The sequence below is a fragment of the Scyliorhinus torazame genome, chromosome 11, assembly GCF_047496885.1.
Source record: "Scyliorhinus torazame isolate Kashiwa2021f chromosome 11, sScyTor2.1, whole genome shotgun sequence".
Taxonomy (NCBI): domain Eukaryota; kingdom Metazoa; phylum Chordata; class Chondrichthyes; order Carcharhiniformes; family Scyliorhinidae; genus Scyliorhinus; species Scyliorhinus torazame.
In genome coordinates, this window is record NC_092717.1 from 121,184,708 (window position 1) to 121,208,692 (window position 23,985).

General features: G+C 42.6%; 1 long non-coding RNA gene across 1 annotated transcript in view; it reads left to right on the forward strand.

The window, feature by feature from the left end:
* The window catches only part of LOC140385497 (uncharacterized), a 74,505-nt gene that overhangs the window by 1,579 nt on the left and 48,941 nt on the right, over positions 1-23,985 (forward strand). The gene's annotated exons all lie outside the window — the stretch shown is intronic.

Genomic DNA, 23,985 nt, shown 5'->3' on the forward strand with positions numbered 1-23,985 from the left:
ATTAAGAAGTGACAAGTTTGGTTTGTGGTCATAGTTGCACCCTCAGTCTAAGATGGATAAGGGGACCCCCAGGAAGATCACTAACCTGCTGCATAAGGGAAAAGGCTGCAAGGTTCTTGCTACCTGTAGTTGATTGGCACCAGTGACCTGGCAAATAGAATAATTAGAACTTAGAATAATTAGGATTTAGGTCATAAACTAAAAAAAGTGGAGGTGGAAATTCAAGTTATTAATCTAAAGAGAAAAGTAAAGACAATTGAGTAAAGTTAAGCAGAGTGATGGAGAGGGACAAGTTTAAGGATAATTAATTATATCTGGAATAAAGTGCTCATCCAGTTAATGATCAGGACCTACCCGATTGTTGTAAAATCCCATCTGGTTCACCACTGTACTGTCCTTACCAGTCTGACCTCCAGATCCACAGCAATATGGTTTGCTTGGTGACATGGTGGCTAGCACTGTTGCCTCATAGCATGAGGGACTCTGGTTCAATGCCAGCCTTGGGTCACTGTCTGTGTGGAGTTCTCTGTGTCAATGTGGGTTTTCTCCGGGTGCTCTGGTTTCCTCCTACAGTCCAAAGATGTTTTGGTCAGGTTGATTGGCCATGCTAAATTGCCTCTTAGTATCCAGGTATGTGCAGGTTAGGTTATGGGGATACGGCAGGGTGGACATGGGTAGTGCTCATTTGAAGTGTCTGCATAGTTGATGGGCCGAATGGTCTCCTGCACTGTAAGGATTCTATAATTCTTAACTGCCTCTGAAATAGCCTAGCAGCCATCCAGTTGTATCAAACTACTATAGAAAAATAAGAATAAAATGCGATGGCCCACCTAGCATAGGTACCAGAAACAACAAATCCACAAGTCCTCCTGACTACTGTTTGGGGACTTGTGCCAACATTAGAAACTGTGCCACAGCAGTCCAGCAACAGCCTGACATGATCCTCATCACAAAATCAGACCTTAAACAATTCCAACACCGAAAAGACATGCAGGTTAGATGGATTAGCCATGCTAAATTGTGCTTGGTGTCCAAAGGTCTACAGGTTAGGTGGGGCTATGGGGATAAGGTTGAGGAGTGGCCCAAGTAGGGCGCTCTTTCAGAAGTTCAGTGCAGAATCGATAGGCCAAAGGGCCTCCTTCTGCACTATAGGAATTCTACGTTTTATGAAAAGTATGTTGCAGTTTATGTCCCAGACTCTTCCATCATTATTCCTGGAAATGTCCTGCCCCACCCATATTCAGCAGGGAGTGGCTGTGAAAGTTAGCAACATTAACTCTGGAACCCATTAAGTCTCATGGCATCAGGACAAACAGGCTAGCACTGCGGCCTCACGGCGCCGAGGTCCCAGGTTTGACCCCGGCTCTGGGTCACTATCTGTATGGAGTTTGCACGTTCTCTCCGTGTTTGCATGGGTTTCACCCCCACAACCCAAAAATGTGCAAGCTAGGTGGATTGGCCACATTAAATTGTCCCTTAATTGGAAAAAATGAATTGGGTACTCTAAATTTATTTTTAAATATCTAAAGGGTTAATTAGAACATCTAGCTGTAACACTACCACTAGAGGGCACCACTAGATCCACCGAGAAGTATCAGCTCCTAGAGGATCTTGGTCTCTTCAACCCAGGAGTGTTTAGTAAGCAGTAGCGTATAGCTCTCAGTATAGATAGTATTTATAGTTGTGAATCAGTTAATTCAATCATATTTAATTACATGATTTCTAGAGATAGTTCTGTGGAGTGTCAAACTCAGATATAATCAATCATTACTTTAATAAATTAGTTTGCTTATGTTGAAGACTTGTGGTTTCTTCAGGATCACACCATCTACATCAACAGCAACTAGTAACAATACATATTACTAGACCCAGTAATATAACAGTGCTAACGAAGGAGCCTTGGCAAGTTACTGCAGTGCATCTCGTCGATGGTGCAGACTGTTGTCACAATTCACCAGTGGTGGAGGGAGTGAATGTTTAAGCTGATGAGTAGGGTGCCAATCCAATTGACTGCTTTGTCCTGGATGGTGTCAAACTAGTGGTGCCGGTGCTGCAATGAGTTTTATTTTGACAACATTGAAGGACAGGCAGAGTCTTTCATACAAGGAGTTGAAGGGATTGAGTGGCTTGCAAATCTGGTGCAATGAGGCCAATTATGCTGCAGTCATTTGCAAACTATGGATCATGCATGTCTGTGGTGGCCAATTTAGATTTGGCAGAGGTGACTAAGGTTAAAGAGTTTCCATCTAGGCAGTATTTAATACTCCCACCAGAGAACAGTTGTTTGAGTGAACAGCTCTGTTGGGTAGAATGAGAGTCTCCATACTATTTGGTCTTACTTGAAACTGGTACAGATTTTAAAGGCATCTGATTCAGACCTCCCATGCAAGATGGTTGCAGTCAGTCATATCATGAAGCAGTTGCAGGATTGTGAAGTTTTTTGGACATCAAATCGCATTATCAACCCAGACTTTGGACAGTCAAATATTTCACCTTCCATATATATTTAACGAGACAATCTGGAATATGTTGAGCACTTTCCAAATCATGCAGTCACCTCTCTCCGAAGGACACCTTTGACAAAATGATCCATTACCAGATCAACTGCACCAGCTCAGCATTTTAACCGACTACAGCAAGCTTATTTGACAAATACATCAGCAAGTCAACAAAAGCCCTTGTATACAGAGCAGTGGTAGTCATCACTCTCCTGTATGATAGAGACACCTGGATGGTGCATCAGCAATGCACAAGAGCTAGAAAGAGAAGTCCCGAAAGATGTGCTATTAGATAATTTGGACATTCTAAATTTTCCCTCCGTGTACCCGAACAGGCCCTGGAATGTGGCGACTAGGGACTTTTCACAGTAACTTCATTGCAGTGTTAATGTAAGCCTACTTTTGACAATAAAGGTTATTATTAAATTCCATCAGCAAGCCTCTGCAAGATTCCAATGGGAGTTCCATCAAGCAAAAGCTAGTGCCCTTTTTGAAGCCAGCTCCGCAGACATTTAGACAAAACTGCTGCAAAATCAACCATGATGGACTGGGTACTGGTGTCCAGGTGGCTAAAAGAGTTACTGCTCCACCAGTTCTTGTTTTCCCAACTCCTCTCAAAAGGCCAACATCCGGGTAGCACGGTGGTGCAGTGGTTAGCACTTCTGCCTCACGGCACCAAGGTCCCAGGTTCGATCCCGGCTCTGGGTCACTGTCCGTGTGGAGTTTGCACATTCTCCCCGCGTTTGCGTGGTTTCGCCCCCACAACCCAAAGATGTGCAGGGTAGGTGGATTAGCCACGCTAAATTACCCCTTAATAGGAAAAAAATAATTGGGTACTCTTTTTAAAAAAATAAATAAATAAAAAAAATAAAAAATTTTAAGCGGCCAACATTCCAGGGCAGGACAAAGAAAACATGATATAGACAGTCTGAAGCTCTCTGAAGCACAGAAACATTAACATTGGCAGCAAGCTCCTTCCAGTCAATCATTCAAAATAGCGACAACTTGTCCATCAAGCTACATCCTGCTTGGAATCCAACGCCTTAAGGATGTGGCAGAGAAGCTGCAAAGAAAGGGGAAAAAAGTAGTGAATCCTGCACTCTGGAACCCACTACCTCATGGAACATCGCCCCATATGCCCAAAAATCTGCAGATCGAGAATCAGCATGTCAGTCACATGAAGACTCATGTTGAAACCCCTGACTGACTGACCAACGACAGTGCTGCAATCATCCAGGCAAGTGGGTGTATTCCGTCATGCTTGTAACTTGTATTGTCGATAGCAGACAGGCATTAGTGCATCAGGAGAGTTGCTCATTGCAAAGTTCGCAGCCTCATCAGTCACAGTATTTGTCTGATCAGGTCAAGCTTATTGTTAGTGGTGACCCCCAGAATGGCAATGGTGTTGATTTCGAAGGATAGTGGTTAGGTTCATACTTGGAGATGGGCATTATGTGGCACTTTTTAGTACCCAATAATTTTTTTCCAATTAAGGGGTAATTTAGTGTGGCCAATCCACCTAACCTGAACATCTTTGGGTTGAGGGGGTGAAACCCACGCAGACACTGGGAGAATGTGCAAACTTCACACGGACAGTTACCCAGGGCTGGGATTCGAACCTGGGTCCTCAGTGCCTTGAGGCAGCAGTGTTAACCACTGCGTCACCGTGCCACCCACATTATGTGGCACTTATGACAGCGAATCTGCACACCGCAAACTCCCACAAACAGCAATGTCATAATACCAGGGAATCTGCTTTTTTGTTGATACTGATTGAGGGATAAATATTCGTAGGACTTCGATAACTCCCCTGCTCCTCTTCAAAAAGGTACCATGGGTTATTTTACTTCCATTGAAGAGTTAGAACCCCAGTTTAACATTTCAACCAGATGGGTATTTGCTCCACACTAGAGTGGCAGTCTTGATTTTTGTGTTCGGGTCTTTGGAGTGGGGCCTGAACTGGATCCTTGTGACTCAAGGAAAAGTCCTACCAACTAAGACCTGGTCCCCTGACTTGATGGTAATGGCAGAGTGAGAAATATGCCAGGGCACAATGTCTCAGAATACAGATTGCAGTAAAATCATAGAATTTACAGTGCAGAAGGAGGCCATTCGGCCCATCGAGTCTGCACCGGCTCGTGGAAAGAGCACCCTACCCAAGGTCAACACCGCCACCCTATCCCCATAACCCAGTAACCCCACCCAACACTAAGGGCAATTTTGGACACTGAGGGCAATTTATCATGGCCAATCCACCTAACCTGCACATCTTTGGACTGTGGGAGGAAACCGGAGCACTCAGAGGAAACCCACGCACACACGGGGAGGATGTGCAGACTTCGCACAGACAGTGACCCAAGCCGGAATCGAACCTGGGACAATACTGTTGCCACTGATGACCTATGGAAAACCAGTTTGAGCTGCTTGTTGTCCTGCAACTATGCCATTTAGAACAGTGGTAGTTCCAAACAACACATTGAGGACACCCTTTATAATGAAGGGGTATCCATCTCCACATGAATGAATAATTTTAGGAATATTGCCAAGGTTAGATCATCTGAAACAGATAGGTTGGTGAGAATTAGGTCAAGTAGGTTTTTCTCGTGTTGGTTCTCTTAGTGCCTGTCACAGGTCTACTTTGGCAACCATGTCCTTCAGGATTCTATCAACACTGTCATTATTGGTGCTACTGAGCTACTCGGTGATGAACATTGAGACCTGCGCACAGTACATTTTTTCCTCCTTGACGCACTCAGTGCTTTTAAGTGGTCTTCAACCTGGATTAGTACTGATTCATTAGTTTACGGAGGTGGTAATCTGCAGATTTCCTAGCCCATGAGACTGTATAGAGTCTTGTCAATGTTGAGAAGCCCCAGGTATCCTCCCTCCTAACTACTTCTGGTGGGTCTGCCCTAACAGCACAGGAGATAGCCAAAAATTGTGATGGGGGAATCTGAGACATTGGCTGAAAGGTAGGATTCTGTGAATCTGACTATGCCACGTTGTTGCTTGACTAGTCTGTGGCATAGCACTCAATTTTTGGCACAAGTGCCCCAGCTGTTGGGAGGTAGCTGTAGGGTGGGATGAGTAGGTATACCTTGTGTCATATCCAGTGCGTAGCTCGATGATGGTTAGTCAATTCAGGTTTTATTCTTTGACCTTTTCACAATGGATTGCTAGGATTTTGTATAAAGCAGTTAAACATCAGTCAGTGCTGTAGGTCAGGAGTCACATATCTGCCAGACTAGATCAGGATGGTAGATTTACTTCCAAATGAAAGTTAGTGAACCAGATTGGTTTTGATTGACAACCTGGGAGTTTCCTGGCTGCCATACTGAAACTGTTTTTATTCCAGACTTATTTAGTTACTTCAATTTAAATTTACCAGCTGTCCTGCAGGGACATGAACTCTGGATTACAACACAAGTGGCATAACCAACTAATAAAGGTGTTTTATATGAATGTACAAAACAGTCATAACAAGATGGATAAATTAATCATACAAATTGAGAAAATGGGTTTGATTTAATAGCATTACAGAGAAATGGTACCATTTTGACCAAGGTTGGGAACTAAAATTTCCAGAGTACTTGACATTTGGTTAATACAGAGAAAAGGGAAGATAAGGTGGGGTTAAACCTTGTGATAAAGCATGGTGCAGTAATGTGGTAGGAACTTGGTTTGGAAGAACAAATAGTAGAATTGGTATGGGTGGAGACAGCAATAAAGAGCAGAAAACACTTTGTGGGAGTAGTTTAGAGACCTCCCTAACAGTATCCATAGAATCCCTACAGTGCAGGTCATTTGGCCCATCAAGTCTGCACCAACCCTCTGAAAGAGCACTTTATCTCTGCTCACTCCCCTACCCCCGTAACTCCGTGCATCAATCATGGCACCAAAGGGCAATTTATCATAGCCATTCCACCTAACTTGTATGTCTTTGGACTGTGGGAGGAAACCGGATCATCCGGAGGAAACCCACGCAGAAACAGGGAGAATGTGCAAACTTCATACAGACAGTCACCCAAGCCAGGATCGAACCCGGCTCCCTGCCGCTGTGAGACAGATGTGCTAACCACTGTGCCACCAGAGGTAGGTTGTTGGATAGTGCATGAATCAAGAAGAATAAGTTCTTGTATCAAAGGTAATGCAATAATCAAGAGGGACTTGAATCTTCATATAAATTATATAAACTGGACAAATCAAATAGGTAAAAAAAAGTTTGGAGGATGAGTTCATAGAATTCATTCCAAACAATTTCTGAGAATAATGTTATGGAACCAGCCTGGGAACAGGCTATTTTAGTGTTGTCTTGTACAGTGGGATATGGTTAATTATGAATTCAAGAGTAATGATCCTCTGGGGAAGAGTGATCACAATAAAGCCAGTTCAGAATTATATTAGCAAATTAGATTAAAATTTATGACAGAAGATTGGCAATGGCACACATTACAGAAATGTTTTCTCAATTCTCTACAAATAAATTCCATTGCTAAAAAGGTTATATACACCTAAAAGAGGTAGTTAGCCTAAGAATTGGGAGTTTTAGAAACCAAAGAGTTCCCCCAAAAAATCAATGCGGGAAAAAATAGAATGAGATTAAACTAGCAAGAAATAGAAATAAATTGTAAGAGTTCCTACAAGTCAATCACCACAGCACAGGAGACCACCATTCAGCCCATCATGTCTGCATCAGCTCTCTGAATCAGCAATTCACTTAATGCCATTCGCCCCATAACCCCTGCATATTCTTTTTGGATAACTGTCTTGATTACCTTGTTAATGAGCCTGCTTTGAGTGAACCTGCCTCCACCACACGCACAAGGCTGCTCCTGCAACCCTTTATTGTTGTACCCTTTATATTGTCTGCCACCTCTCTGCCCATTTCAGACTTGGAACCACTCGTTTTTGCTTATTTTGCCATTACTTAAATTACTGTAAATCTGCACCTGCTCATTCTTGATCCTTTCACAAGTGGGAACATTTTCTCCATGTATATTCTGTCCAGACCCCTCATGATTTTGAATTTTTACCTCTTGCAATCCCCTCCGTCTATGTTTTTTAAAAATTAGAGTACCCAAATCATTTTTGTCCAATTAAGGGACAATTTAGTGTGGCCAATCCACCTAGCTTGTACATCTTTTGGGTTGTGGGGATGAAACCCACACAAGCACGGGGAGAATGTGCAAACACCACACGGACAGTGACCCAGAATCGAACCTGGGACCTCGGCGCCGTGAGGCTGCAGTGCTAACCCACTGCGCCACCGTGCTGTCTGTCCCTCCATCTATGTTAATAACTGAAGTTCCTCATCACCGAAGCCCTTCATAGAATCCCAAGTGCAAAAGGAGGCCATTTGGCCCATCAAGTCTGCACTAACCCTCTGAAAGAACACTGTATCTAAGGCCACTTCACCACCCTAGCCCAGTAACCTTGGACCCCACCTAACCTTTGGAAATTAAGGGGCATTTTTAGCATGACCAATCCACCATCTTAATAATAATAAACTTTATTAGTGTCGCAAGTAGGTTTACATTACACTGCAATACAGTTACTGTGAAAATCCCCTAGTTGCCACATTCTGGGGCCTGTTTGGGTACACCAAGGGAGAATTCAGAATGTCTAATTCACCTAACAAGCATGTCTTTCGGGACTTGTGGGAGGAAACCGGAGCACCCAGAGGAAACCCACGCAGATAAGGGAGAATGTGCAGACTCCGCATAGACAGTGACCCAAGTCGAGAATTGAACCTGGGTCCCTAGTGCTGTGAAGCAACAGTGCTAACCATTGTGCTACCATGCACTGTGGGAGGAAACTGGATCACCCGGAGGAAACCCACGCAGACATGGGGAGAATGTGAAAACTCCATACAGTCATCCCAAGGCTGGAATTGAACCTGGTCCCTGGCACTGTGATGCAGCAGTGCGAACCACTGAGCCATCTTGCCGTCCTGAAAGATTCTTATTAATCTTTTCCGTACTTTCTCCCATGTTTTCACATCCTTTTTAAAGTGTGGCCCCCAGAACTGGACCTAATACTCACAAACTGAGATCGAACTAGTCCTATGCAAGTTGATAACCTCCTAGCCTTTGTTCTCTATGCCCCTATTAATAAAGCCTAGAATACTGTATGTTCTATGAGCCACCTTCAATAACTTGTGCACATATACACCCAGGTACCTCTGCTCCTGCACCTCTTATATTGCCTGCCCATTCCACCAACTTCATGTCCTCTTGAAGTTCTGCATTATCCTCCTCACAGTTCACAATGTTTACGAGCTTTGTATAATCTTTTGAAACTGCCCTGTACACCAAGGTCAATGTCATTAATATATTTCAGGAAAAGCAAGAGTCCAACAATGACCCCTGAGTAACCCACTACCAACCTTCCGCCAGTCTGAAAAATATCCATTAGACATCACGCTCTGTTTCCGATCATTCAACCTATTTTGTATCAATGTTGCTATTCATTTTATTCCATGAGCTTTAACAGTCTGTTATGTGGAATTGTATCAAATGTCTTTTGGAAGTCCATATACACCAGAATTGCCCTCCTCGACCCTCTATTACCTCTTCAAAAGACTCCAGCAAGTGAATTTTCCCACAAGAAATCTTTGCTGGTTTTCCTTCATTAACTCATATTTGTCCATGTAACTTAATTTTGTTCCTAATTATTGTTTCCTAGAAGTTTCCTCACCACCAAAGTTAAACATACCGGCCTGGGCTTGAGGGTTATCTTTGCACCCTATTTTGCAATTTTCCAGTTCTCTGGCACCACCCAAGTCTATGGAAGACTGAAAAATTATGCCTGCTACTCATCAATTTCAGCACCTATTTTCCACAGTATCATTGGGTGCATCTCATTCGGTCCTGGTTCTTTATCAACTTTAAATACAAACAATCTATCCAATACCACCTCCTGATCCATTTTAAACCTTTCTAGTGTTGGAATTATCTTCTCCTTCAAAGGCCTGGACAGCATCTTCCTTGGTAAAGATTGACGCCAAGTACTCAGCTCCGTTTTGCACTCTTGCCTTCATGCACAAATCTCCTTTTGGTTCCTAATCAGCCCTACCCCTCGTCACCATTTTACTATTTAAGTGCCAATAACATACTTTAATTCCCACTGATGTTGGCTGCCACTCTTTTCATACTCCTTCTGTTTTGTTTTCACTCTTCTTTTAATCTCCCCCCCCCCCCCCACAATTTTTTATACTCAAGGATTCTCAATTGTAGTTTAGTAACATAGAAAATCGGAGCAGGAGTGGGCCATTTGGTCCTTTTGAGCCTGCTCTGCCATTCAGCATGATCGTGGCTAATCTCTCTCAGTGCTATGCTCCCATGCTGTCCCCATAGTCCTTGATGGAAATCCATTTCCTTCTCAACAATTTTCTGTGGTAGAGAACTCCATAGGTTCATTACCCTCCAAATGCAGAAGTTTCTCATCTCAGTCCTAAATGGTGTATCCCACATCCCAAGACTATGACCCCTTGTTCCAGACCCTCCAACTGGAGGAAACATTCCTGCATCCATTCTGTCCAGCCTTTTCAGAATTTTAGATGTTTCAATTGGATCCCCTCATTCTTCTAAATTCCAGTGAATACAAAAACTCTGCTCAAGCTGCTGCAACTGATGACACTTCCTGCACAAATAGTTATCCAGGTTATGGGAAACATCCTGGAGCTCCCACATTGCACAGGATCGGCACTAGCAGTTGGAGCAGCCCTGCCTTTCTTTTACCTGTTAGTTAACCTGGCTACAGCTAATCAATTTTACTACCACAAATGAGCCTTTACTAATTCTAATAAAGGTGACTATTTAGAAATAGGGTTGCCTGGAGACTCCAAGAATTGAAGACCAATCTCCAGGACACTGCTGTGTGCAACCCTGGAGGAATATCATTGGGACATTAAAAATTGTAGTTCTCCCGGCACTGCAGGGGTTCTGGGTGGGGGTGGCAAAGGTGCTTTCGAAGGTGGTGGGGGTCCGGGTCGAGCCAGGCTGGGGGTTGGCTATATTCGGGGTTGCAGAAGAGCCGGGAGTGCAGGAGGCGAAAGAGGCTGATGTCTTTGCGTCCCTAGTAGCCCGGCGAAGGATATTGCTTATGTGGAAGGAAGCCAAACCCCCGGGCGTGGAGACCTGGATAAATGACATGGCAGGGTTTATAAAACTAGAACGGATAAAGTTTGCACTAAGGGGTTCGGCGCAAGGGTTCACCAGGCGGTGGCAACCGTTCATTGACTACCTCGCAGAACGATAAAGGAAATGGGAAGGTAACAGCAGCAACCCAGGGGGGCGGGGGGGTCCTCAGGGGTGTTTTTGTATAGATATTTGTACTAGGTTATGTATATTGGATTGTTTGATTTTATTTTTGGAGAGTTATTATTTTTGTTATGGCAGTTGCCATTTAGTTTATATATTATTTATTTATTTGTTAAAACGGTCACTGTTATTTATACTGTTTTATTGTTGTAAAAAGGAAAACCTTTGTATTGTTTTGTTTGGCCGAAAAATTTGAATAAAATATATATATATTTTTTTAAATTGTAGTTCTTTTCCCCCTCCCCCATCCCCATTTCTCTTAGCAGATGTAAAAATATTGAAAATGGCAGAAAGGGACTATTTTGCTGGTGGTCGAGCATCATCAGCAATGGATCTTTTTGGTTTCCAATTAGCTAGAAGGCAGCAGGTCACAAAGGTGTGTTGGCTGACAAATGGCAAAATCATGGAATACATTTATTGCAGTTGGCACTCCTACTAAAGTTTTACGGGCAGCACGGTGGCGCAGTGGGTTAGCCCTGCTGCCTCACGGCACCGAGGTCCCAGGTTCGATCCTGGCTCTGGGTCACTGTCTATGTGGAGTTTGCACATTCTCCCCGTGTTTGCGTGGGTTTCGCCCCCACAATCCAAAAGATGTGCAGGCTAGGTGGATTGGCCACGCTAAATTGCCCCTTAATTGTAAAAAAATAATTGGGTACTCAATTTTTTTTTTTTAAAGTAAAAAAAAAAAAAGTTTTACAAATTAAATTGATCTTTCTAGTACTAATGAACTCTACTTATACTTAATACACTTAGGAGAACAGTAAGAATAAACCTTTAGAAGATGACTTGCCAGTTCATTCCCCAGTTTAGGCAAGATAAATAGGAAATATTCATCAGCCAGTCACCTGCTTCCCTGTGATATCACACCTCAATTTCTTTCTTACTTGAACCCACAGACTGGATAGGCCAGTCGTACCATTTTTCGGAATTCTCACTCCTTTCGGTTCCACTGTGTGATTCACTCTCACTGCTTTTGGTCCCCCCCATTTCTCAAAATTCCATCTCTCCTTTCGGTTCCATAATGTCAAGAGGCCTACAACGCTCACTCTTTTCAGTTCGCAGGATTCAGGAACAGCCCCAATGGATTGGAAAGTAGCAAAGTCACACTTCCGATTACACAGCTCTATCAGTACTAATGTTTCAGTCTAGATTACAAGCTCATGCCTCTGAAGTGGAGCTGGGCTCATTGAACAAAGGCTGATAGGTTAAAATATTAGCTACACTTGCACTTCATTCAGCCATAATTTTCAATCCCAAAGCTCATTAATTATAATTGTTCTTTTGGAGTATTTTCCAGGAACAACCTTGGTATTGATTGAGATTTTATTTTTATATAAATTTAGAGTACCCAATTATTTTTTTTACAATTAAGGGGCAATTTAGTGTGGCCAACCCACCTAACCAGCACTTCTTTTGGGTTGTGGGGGTGAAACCCACGCAGACACGGGGAGAATGTGCAAACTCCACACGCACAGGGACCCAGGGCTGGGATTCGAACCCGGGTCCTCAGCGCTGTAGCCTAGTACTAACCACTATGCCACTGTGCTGCCCTTGATTGAGATTTTTAAACTGGTTCAATTGACCAAGGGAGCAAACCAGTGTTTTACAGCATACACTTCTCGAACAAACTTAATCAAAAACAGTTTAGTTCAGCATATATTGGTTAAAACTCAACTTGTCTCCTGAAGACAATGGGTTTAAATAAGGTGAAAATCCACTCATTTGCAGACTTAAAATTGGTCCCAGTGACTCAGATTGGGTCACAATTCTTTGCTGCCTTCTGGTACCTCATCCATGCAGCCATTCATCTGTAAACCTTGAAAGTGAGCACTCAGAACTGGGAACCTGGGTTGATTTTAACCTTCACTAACTCCATGACATTGTTGCTCTCTTTGGTTGGCTCTGAATATGGCGGTCAATATGGTTGCCTTCCTTAATCCTAATAATGTTTGCTGTAGAGTCGCCAGGTATCTTTTGATACCGCCACAAGGTTCAAACCCGAATACTGATCAAAAGAGCCAATACACCAGTTAGTTAGTTCAAAGTCAATACTATTTATTTACACACACAGTAATATCTACTCATGCACGAAATACCACAGACTAAACTATCACTACTGCTAAAGCCTATATTTAGCTTCGGGCGCCCACTCAGTCACAGGAACAATGGCCGTTGTTCAGATCTGAGGCTGCTGGGTCAAAGTGGTAGAGGGGAACAGCTAAGGTCGTCCGTCTGGTAGCGAGCGTTAACCTTGGACTTACTTGCTTCTGGTGTAGCTGGTGGATGGGTCTCTCCGCTGTGAGAGCCAAGTCCAAGAGAGCGATTCTCTCTTGGGGCCTTCTTATACCTGAAGGGGGCTTCGTGTGCTTTTGGGCGGGCCTTGAACTTGGCCCCAATTAATTGGAACGCATCTTGATCATCCGCATTAATCCTGACCAATAAAGGAGTGGGTGCCCTGATGGCTGGGCGTGTCCTAGGTGGCCGTTGGCCTGCTTTGTTTTCTGCTTTCGGTTTGGGGAATTGGTGCCGCGAGGTCTGGAGCCAGATCGGTTACTTAAATATCTCCCTTGTTCCCGGAGATGGGCCATCCATATGCTAATGGTCCTACAGTTTCAGTCTTGTCTGGGAGCTACGGCTCCAATATGCAGACAGGCTCTGTGCCTGCTTGCTTTCTTAACATTGTCCATTTTTCCCTGCAATCTTTGCAAATGTCCATTTTGTATTCTGGAAGTGGCCATCCCAGATGGCTACAACATCAAGTCTACTTGTTGCATCCAGACTACTGGCCCGACTAAGTTCTGTTAACTGAGTGCACATTAAGAAATAAAGCAGGTACCTGTTGGTGGTCTTGGCACATTTTTACATTGAACACTAACTGAGCCATCTTAACACTAATTATTCAGAGTCAAAAATACTCAATTATCCCAACTTAATGAAATATTCTCCAGTTCACGTGTCTCAGTTTTCCTTTGTTACCATGTTTTACAGAACCCCTAATTAGATTAACAATAATGGTGGGCTTTGTACAGTAGATGATCACAAATTCAGGGAGACTACAGCATAAAAAGTCTGAAATAAAAACTGAAAATTACTGGAACTATTCGGCAGGTCTGGCAGCATCTGGAGATAGTGTTTGTGAAATGAAACATTAATTCTAGTTCTCTCGCAGATAGAATCATAGAATTTAGTGTAGAAGGAGGCCATTCGGCCCATAAGGTCTGCACCGGCCCTTGGAAAGAGCACCCTATCCCTGTAACCCAGGTAATCCAACCCAACCCAACCTTTGTGGGACACTAAGGGCAATTTAGCATAGCCAGCCCACCTAACCTGCACATCTTTGGACTGTGGGAGGAAACCCACGCAGACACTGGGAGAACGTGCAGACCCCGCACAGACAGTGACCCAAGCCAGGAATCGAACCTGGGACTCTGGAGCTGTGAAGCAACTGTGCTAACAACTGTGCTATCATGCTGCCCCACTGCTGCCTTTGTTTTCTGTTTTCATTTCAGATTTTCAGAACTCTGTATTTTGCTTTTGTATAAAATGCGTCAAAACAACTCTTTACGTGCAAAAATTTAATGCACTTTTAATTAAGTGAATAGGCAACCTCAGTTTTTTCCCCCATACATTTCATGCAAAGTAGGAGTTGGAAGACCTGCTCCTTCTCATGCATCAACATATGAGTCAGGTAGGATTGTACCTTCTTTTCAATTATTAGAAATAGAATGTGGATAGACCTATATGTATTTTTCAATCCCCAAAAATGACTGCATTGGCTGAAATGATGCACTGCATTAGTCTCTTCTAGATTATCTTGACATCAAGGACAAGTTTCACATTTCTGCAAAACTGTGTATTACACTCCAGTAATATTTCATTAGAATTCTGCTGCTAATTTTAGAAATACTGCAATTTTCATTATTATAATTTTTATGACCACAAAGTAGGCTTACATTAACATGCAATGAAGTTACTGTGAAAAGCCCCTCGTTGCCACATTCCGGCACCTGTTCAGGTACACAGAGGGAGAATTCAGAATGTCCAAATTACCTAACAGCACGTCTTTCGGGACTTGTGGGAGGAAACCGGAGCACCTGGAGGAAACCCACGCAGACAGGGAGAACGTGCAGACTCCGCACAGACTGTGACCCAAGCCGGGAATCGAACTTGGGACCCTGGCACTGAAGCCATAGTGCTAACCACTATGCTACCGTGCTGCCATTAACTTGAAACAATCGAATATTTTTCATAACCCTTAAAATAGTGAAGACATTTGCAAGGTTGCTTAATATTCTAACATTGCCTATAGGCCTCTTCACAACTTTGTTTGTAACTGCAAATGTTGATTTGCCTGTAAATGAAATGATTTATAGATCCAGTATCCAGAAGTTTCACAGTGAAACGTCAAATGTGGTTTGCAGGCGAAATGGCATTAGAGGCTGGGGTAAATATTTGAAACATGGTTATGGAAAAGTGTGAGAGAAAATATTCAACTGGAGGAGGGTATTTTCAAGAAGTTGAAAAGGGATCTGGCAAAAGTTCTCAGGTATCCACTAGACACATTCCCATAAGGTGGAAAGGAAATGCATCCACAGTGGTTAAAACCTAGATGACCAAGTCTTTCGGCATCTGTTCTCTCTCGTGGCTCGGCCATATTTGTAAAGCACTTTATGTTTTGCTTCATGTTTAAAGACACTATAAATGCAAGTTGTTGCACTATAGATTTCCGAATTAAGATGATTAAAATTAAATTGAAAACTTGATATCAGGTTCACAATTTAGTAGTGAAGAATCAAGCTGAATGGAAAAGATACAGAGGAGAAAGAAAGAGGAAATGAGAGGAGAATAAAGTGCAGGTAGAATAAAACTAAACCCAAAATAATTTTAAATATATATATATAATATATATATAGTACAAGGGTGAGGTAAATTGAGACGACAAATCTCATGGCCAAGTTAAAATACATTGGATCTGCCTTCACATGAGGATGGTACCAAAGGCACAATAAAGGATGATGTACAGAAATTAGATAGAATTCAATGATTGAGAACTGCCAATCTTAACTGACACCTTGGAAGTGGAAAAATCATTGAATCTGGATATGATGCATTCTAGATTAGCTGAGTGAAGCAAAGGTAGAAATTGCAGTGTCTCTGACTTAGAATTTCATAGAATTTACAGTGCAGAAGGAGGCCATTCGGCCCATCGAGTTTGCACCGGCTCTTGGAAAGAGCACCATACCCAAGGTCAACACCTCCACCCTATCCCCATAACCCAGTAACCCCACCCAACACCAAGGGCAATTTTGAACACTGAGGGCAATTTATCATGGCCAATCCACCTAACCCTACTTGGTCGGTCTCCACATGTAGTAACAATGTCAACAATTTCTCATTTCAATCGTGTCTTAAATCCAGTTATCGGAAAAGACATTTAAGCTGCCGTGCATTAATTTTAATTATTTGAGCAAAATACCTTACTGACTTGGTTCACCTGGGTGCTGCATACTGACCAGTTATCAGCTTCACCCGCTCAGTGTCTGAGATCCCTCAATTCTTCATCCAGATTAACAGGATTTCCTGCTTGATGATAGTAATGCAAGCAGATGAGATCAGATCTAGCTTCCATTTTTGTATACACCCAAGAGGTTAAATCTAGGTAATGTTGAATTAGGCCGGGTGGCACAGTGGTTAGCACTGCTGCCTACAGCACAGAGGTCCTGGGTTTGATCCCGGCCCTCTGACTGGAGTCACTGTCTGAGTAGAGTTTGCACATTCGCCCCATGGCTGCATGGGTTTCACCCCCACAACCCAAAGATGCGCAGGTTAGGTGGATTGGCCATGCAAAATTGCCCCTTAATTGAAAAAAGCATAATTGGGTACTGCAAAAAAAAAAAAAAAAAAAATTAAATGTTGAATTGTCTACCTTAAATATGGGAAAGATTCCAGAGAACTAGAGGATCTCAATGTTCTAGTTCTAAATGGGAGGGATACATCTAGTATTTAATATAGGTACAGTGAAACTCATATAAATGAACACCAAGAAATATATAGATACACCCAAATAACTTGCACTATAAAATATACAAGTGACACTTTAAAACAATGGGTATTTTCAAATTATGAACTGCAGGCAGTCTTCAATGAACTGAAACCAAAGAAAAAATGCTGGAAAATCTCAGCATGTCTGGCAGCATCTGCAGGGAGATAAAAGAGCCGTTTTCCCTCTCGCCAGACCTGCTGAGATTTTCCAGTATTTTCTCTTTGGTTTCAGATTCCAGCATCCGCAGGAATTTGCTTTTATTCATTGTACTGAAACCTTTTACAACTTAAAACATCGGAACACAGCCCAACATCATGTAATATTTTAGAGTCTGAAGGTTATCCAGGATTTGAATCACCCCCACTGCTGGTACCAATTTCAGAAAGCAAATTTGTTGACTGCATACCAGAAGACAGACGGAAGCCCAACTCTGCACAGGGCCAAATTATGTGCTCCACATTCTTAGGGCTGTCAACTGTGATTAACTGTTGTCCTGGAGGTTTCATCATATTAGTTGGCAAACACATCCACCCCTTGTACCTTCAATGGCAATTGGAAAGCAGACTCATGACCCAATTGGATGATGCTAGAGTCAGCCAAACAGACACTTCATCCATTTTCAAATCTGGTAGAGACTTATTCAAAGGAAATTACAGAAGGAAAAAAAAAATCAATCTTCATACCCCAATGATTTTTCTCCAGGATTGCAGGTTCCCCCAATGTGGGTTCTATACTTCTCTTTTGTTATATCTGCTTCCACTCACTTTCTTGGCATTCTTGCAGCTGATCTGGTGATCTCAGCTAATTCTTCAAGATAATATCTAGATAGCACACTTTATTTTAAACAGTATTGAATGGCAATTTTGAAAATAAAAGGACATCTGCAAATCCTTACATACCCCTAATAAACAGGTTTCACAACATAAAATACTTAATTTAGTTCCTATTTAGACCCCTACATTCTGTCCTTTTGCAAACATTTATATGGTGAAACAGTAATTTGGGAAGCAAATATGGTTAGATCAGGGTTTTTAAAAGTGTGGGCTGCAACCCCCGGCTGGGTCGCGGGGTTTGTGTGTCCGGTTTCAGCACTGGATTTCCGGGGCTGCCTTGTTTCCTGCATCGAGAGAATTTAAGGTAAAGTTTTAATTGAAGGATCTTTTTGGTAAATACCTCCCTAGCTTTCCTCATGGTCAAGCAGGAATTTAACTGCTGTGTTTTCATGCAGCAGCTTCATTTGAAAATTGTGACAGGATTTTGGGTTTGAATCCAGTCACAAGTCCACCATCTCATTCAGGCGCAAGCAATCCCATTGCGCTGTGCTGAACACATATGAGCAGTGGGGTTATCACTTCGAGCACTGGCTGATATTTATCCAGGAATTGCAACTTGGAGAGGGTATTTTAATTATTCTTAGCATTTCATGGAGTGGGTTGTGTGTAGAATTCTGGTTCCAGACCAGAGATTGTCATTAGTGAGAAAATAATGGTCTCAACGAAAGGATAACACCTCATCTCCGTTCCCTCCAGATTTAGTTTTTCTTCACAGAGAGAGGAGGTGGAGTAACAGGCAATGCGAATTTGAAAACGTGTTTGGTCCAAAATTAGAAAGATTGGAATGTAGGAACAGAAATAAACTATTCTTCCTCATGTCTGCACTTATCATTTAATGATATCATGATTAGTCTACATTTTAATTCCATTTACTCGCCTTAGTTTTATAATCCTTAAACCACTTAAACAAAAACCATTTATAAAACAAAAGCCATCAGTTTCAATTTGGAAATTTCCTGTTAACCCCCATCTTTAACAGTTATTTGTGGGAGAGTTCAATATTTCCATATTTCACTAGAATGGCAGAGGTTGGGAACCTCAGCAGACTGACAAGGCTAAGAGAAACAATGACTAATAAAAGAACAGTATAAAAATGCAAAAACGGTGGACAGAGTATTCAAGAGAGGCAAATAGAGCCAAAGTTAGGATGATTAAAAGTAGCAAAAGGGCAAGCCTAAAGGCTTTGTATCTTAACGTAAAAAGCATTTGGAATAAGATGAGTCCCGAAGGTCAGCCAGCATGGGTCCTGGAGGTCTGCCAGTTGGCAAAAATGGGTCCTGGGAAAAAAGTTTGAAAAACACTGGGTTAGAGCACAGTAATGCCAACTGAAGAGGCAAGAGATGCCAAATGGAGGTGTTATAACACACTGACGGAAAGGTGTAAATGTGTTGTAACAAGTTAACATAAATCATTTCTATTATTGCGGATCTAGGAAACTATAATGGGAAAGTGAACACAAAAAGTGACAAAAACATTGCAAAAGTCAGAATATGCATACCAGAAGTTATGCACAGATGTCATTTCTGAAGATGTAGATTGAAAAGAACTGCACTTCTGTGAGATTCCACTGTTTATATCCCTCCAGCGCAAAGAACCATTACCTACTCCTGGTTTTTGTCTTTTTACAAGCTGTTACATTCCCTCAATATCACATGTCTTAATTGTAACAGGTCTCCTATATGACACCGTATCAAATGTCTTTTGAAAGTTTATATGCAAGATCCATTTGTTTTCTTTATCAATAATACACTTTCTTCAAAGCATTATATTAAATTTGTCAGATGAAACTTGCACTTTACAAATCCATATGAGCATACAAAATCCATGTAAGCAATTCTTAACTGCCAAGTCTTTCCAATGGGGATCAAATTAATTCCATATTATGGCCTATAATCTTAACTACTCACGACAGTAAGCTGCGTTCTGCAGTTAGCAGATCTAGCCTTTCTTCATTTCTGAAGAAATGCATTACATTATCAAACCCCCAGCAGTCTTCACAACTATCACATCCAAATAATTCAGGTCAGTGTTCCTCAGACTTCCCTCCGCATTCCAGGATGCATACTAATAGGACCCTTTTGAATTTGGAGTTCTTTTCTGATTATTAGTTTAATATGCTGTACATAGAAAAAGCACCCCATTAAACAGCTGCATTAGTTTATAAATATTTTGCATCAATTTCCCATTTCCTTCATTTTTGATCTTTGAATATAATTTAGGCTGTCTCTGCAGCACTGAGGGTGTTTTGCACTGTTGGAAATACCATCCTTTAGTTGACACTTAAGACAAGCTCCCATCTGCATTCTTCGATAATGGAAAAATTCAATGCCACTAAAAAAAGTTATTCCTCGTTGTTGAACCAACATTCCTCCCTGAATCAAAATAACCAATGCAGATTATCCATAAATCTTCAGATTGTTTGAAGGACCTTACCATGCACCTTGAATGCTATATTTCTCTATATAACGAGTCACACCCTAAGCAAAGGATGATAGCTGTGATTGCTGGAGGCTAATTATCTCTGCAGGAGCTCTTGGAGGAAGCATTTATTGCATAGTCATTTTTGCTGTTTTATCAATGAACTGGTCATTAATGTAAGAGTGGGGCAGTTCAGTAATAATTTCGCTGTTCAACTTCATTCCCAACTCCTCTGAAAAGAAACCAGCATGGGCTGGCAAGTTGCAGACCATATTTGCATTATGTTAGGTGATAATCATCTCCATGAAAGCCCAGCATCTTTGAATGTCAATAGCATCAGCATCTGCAGATCATCATTGACCAGAAGTGGAACACCAGACCCATTAACAGTGATCAGTATCCCATGATTAGCAGCTCCACTCCAGACCCCTCAAGTTTTATCCACTACCTACAAAAGTCACGAGTATAATGGAATACTCACCTTAATGGGTCCAGTTGGACATTATCTCTGAGGGAGCAGTTCACTAGTGAAGTATTCACCAAGTTGCTTTGGTACCAATTCCTTCCCCTGCAATATGCACCAAGAACAACAAGCCAAGAGCAGCTAAGTAATCGAATGCCACCATCTCCAACTTCCTCCTGCCAGCCACTGTGCCCTGACCTGAGACATGAGTTTCTGTGCGGTCAATATCCCGGAAATCTTAATCTAACAAAGACCACCACGAGCACTTAGTGGCCCAAGGAGAAAGCTTATTACTAGCCAAGGACAGCTTTCAGTGGCTCAGTTCATAGCACACTCGCTAGAGTCAAGAAGCTTCTGCGTTCAAGTCTCACTCCTGGACTTCAGCATAAAAGTCAAGGCTGTTAATCTAGTGCACAATGAAACAGTACTGCACTGGCATAAGTGCCGTCTTGAGTATTAAACGTCAGCCTAGACTGCCCTCTCCAGTGAACATAATAGATCCCATGGCACTATTTTGAAGAGCAGGAGAGTTGAATCTGGTGTCCTGACCAATATTTATCCTTCCATCAACATCACAAAAAAACTATTTGGTCATTCTCACATTGTTGCTGTTTGTGGGAAATTGGTAGTACATTGGATCTTTTTTCATTTTCAAAAGGTAATTTCCCCCAACTCCGGCTCTTTTCTATTTCCTATTAGTATATGAATGTTCGTAAATAATTTAGGATCAACTTTATTTCATATGATTACATTAGGCCCATTTACATGAATCATTTGCATGTGCAGCAGCTGCAAAAGTTTCTAAACTGTGAGGAAATACACAATGGAGGTGATGTAGTGGGATTGTCACTATAATGCGGAGACCCAGGGACACCAGTTTGAATTCAAATCAATAAAATGATATCTGGGATGACCATGAAACCATTGCCGATTATTGCAAAATCCCATTTGGTTCAGTAATGACTTTTAGGGAAGAAAATCTGCCGTACCTGTCTGGTCTAATCTACATGTGACTCCAGACCCACAGCAATGTGGTTAATTTTTAACTGCTCTCCTGAAATGGCCCAGCAAAGTGACTCAGTGTATCAAACTGCTACAAAGTCAAAAAAGAATGAAACTGGACCAGACCATCTGCCACCGACTTTGGCAACGGAAAAAACTCAGACCCATTGACCCAAAGTTCTCAGAGTAACATTTGGGAGCTTGTGACAAATTGAGATCTCATGGCCCAGCATGTCCCCAATTCTTCCTATATCACCAAACCAGGAGATCAACACTGGTTCAAAAGAAAAATGGAGGACATGCCAGGAGCGGAACCAGGCATATTTAGAAATTAGATGTCAACCTGGTGAGGCTACAACTGAGGACTATAAGCGTGCCAACAGCGTAAGCAGTAGAAAACCGAGCTAAATGATCCAACGACCAACAGCTCAGAACTCAGCTCTGCAGTCCTACCACATCTAGTCATTAATGGTGCTAGACAATTAAATTAATTAGAAGGGGCTCCACATATTTCTGCATCCTCAACGATCAGGGAGTCCAGCACATGCAAAAGAAATAATCAGCCAGAAGTACCGAGTGGATGATCCACCTCAGCTTCACAGATGCCAGTTTTCAGCCAACTCTATTCACGTGATTAAGAAATGGCTCAAAGCACTGGATATTGCAAAGACTTTGGAAGGTCTAATGCAGGTAGGGAATATACAGTGGTAGAACCCTCAAGAGAGTCAAAGAGATCTAGGAGTACAGGTCATTGAAAGGGGCAACACAGGTGGAGAAGGTAGTCAAGAAGGCATACGGCATGCTTGCCTTCATTGGCCGGGGCATTGAGTATAAGAATTGGCAAGTCATGTTGCAGCTGTATAGAACCTTAGTTAGGCCACACTTGGAGTATAGTGTTCAATTCTGGTCGCCACACTACCAGAAGGATGTGGAGGCTTTAGAGAGGGTGCAGAAGAGATTTACCAGAATGTTGCCTGGTATGGAGGGCATTAGCTATGAGGAGCGGTTGAATAAACTCGGTTTGTTCTCACTGGAACAAAGGAGGTTGAGGGGAGACCTGATAGAGGTATACAAAATTATGAGGGGCATAGACAGAGTGGATAGTCAGAGGCTTTTCCCCAGGGTAGAGGGGTCAATTACTAGGGGGCATAGGTTTAAGGTGAGAGGGGCAAGGTTTAGAGTAGATGTACGAGGCAAGTTTTTTACGCAGAGGGTAGTGGGTGCCTGGAACTCGCTACCGGAGGAGGTGGTGGAAGCAGGGACGATAGTGACATTTAAGGGGCATCTTGACAAATACATGAATAGGATGGGAATAGAATCATAGAATTTACAGTGCAGAAGGAGGCCATTCGGCCCATCGAGTCTGCACCGACTCTTGGAAAGAGCACCCCACCCAAGGTCCACACCTCCACCCTATCCCCACAACCCAGTAACCCCACCCAACACTAAGGGCAATTTTGGACACTATGGGCAATTTATCATGGCCAATCCACCTAACCCGCACATCTTTGGACTGTGGGAGGAAACCGGAGCACCCAGAGGAAACCCACGCACACACGGGGAGGATGTGCAGACAGTGACCCAAGCCGGAATCAAACCTGGGACCCTGGAGCTGTGAAGCATTTGTGCTATCCACAATGCTACCGTGCTGCCCTAGAGGGATACGGACCCAGGAAGTGTAGAAGATTGTAGTTTAGTCGGGCAGCATGGTCGGCACGGACTTGGAGGGCCGAAGGGCCTGTTCCTGTGTTGTACATTTCTTTGTTCTTGTTTTGACTCTGGCTCCTGAAAACATTCCGACAATAATACTGAAGACTTGCACTCCAGAACTTGCCATATCCCCTAGCCAAGCTGTTCCAAGACAGCGACAACATTTGACATCTGCAATGTGGAAAATTGCCCAGGCATGTCCTGTACACAAGAAACAGTGCAAATCCAACCTGGCCAATTACCGTCCCATCAATCTACTCTGGATCATCAGTAAAGTGATGGAAGGAGTCATCAACAATGCTGTTAAACATTTTTTTAATGATGCTCAGTTTAGATTCAGCCAGAATCACGCCGACCGATCACATTACAGCCTTGGTGCAAACATGGACAAAAGAGCTGAATGCCAGAGGAAAGTGTGACTGTCCTTGACATCAAGGCAGCATTTGACTGAGTATGGCATTAAGGAGCCCTAACAAAACTTGAGTCAATAGGAATCAGGGGGAAAGCCCTCCGCTGGTTGAAGTTATAGCTAGTACAAAGGAACATGGTTATGGTTATTGAAGGTCAATCACATCAATTCCAGGACATCACTGCACGAGTTCCTTGAAGTGGTGTCTTCGGCCCAACCATCTTCATCAATGACCTTCCTTCCATGAAGAGGTCAGAAATGGGGGTATCTGCTGTTGACTGCACAGTG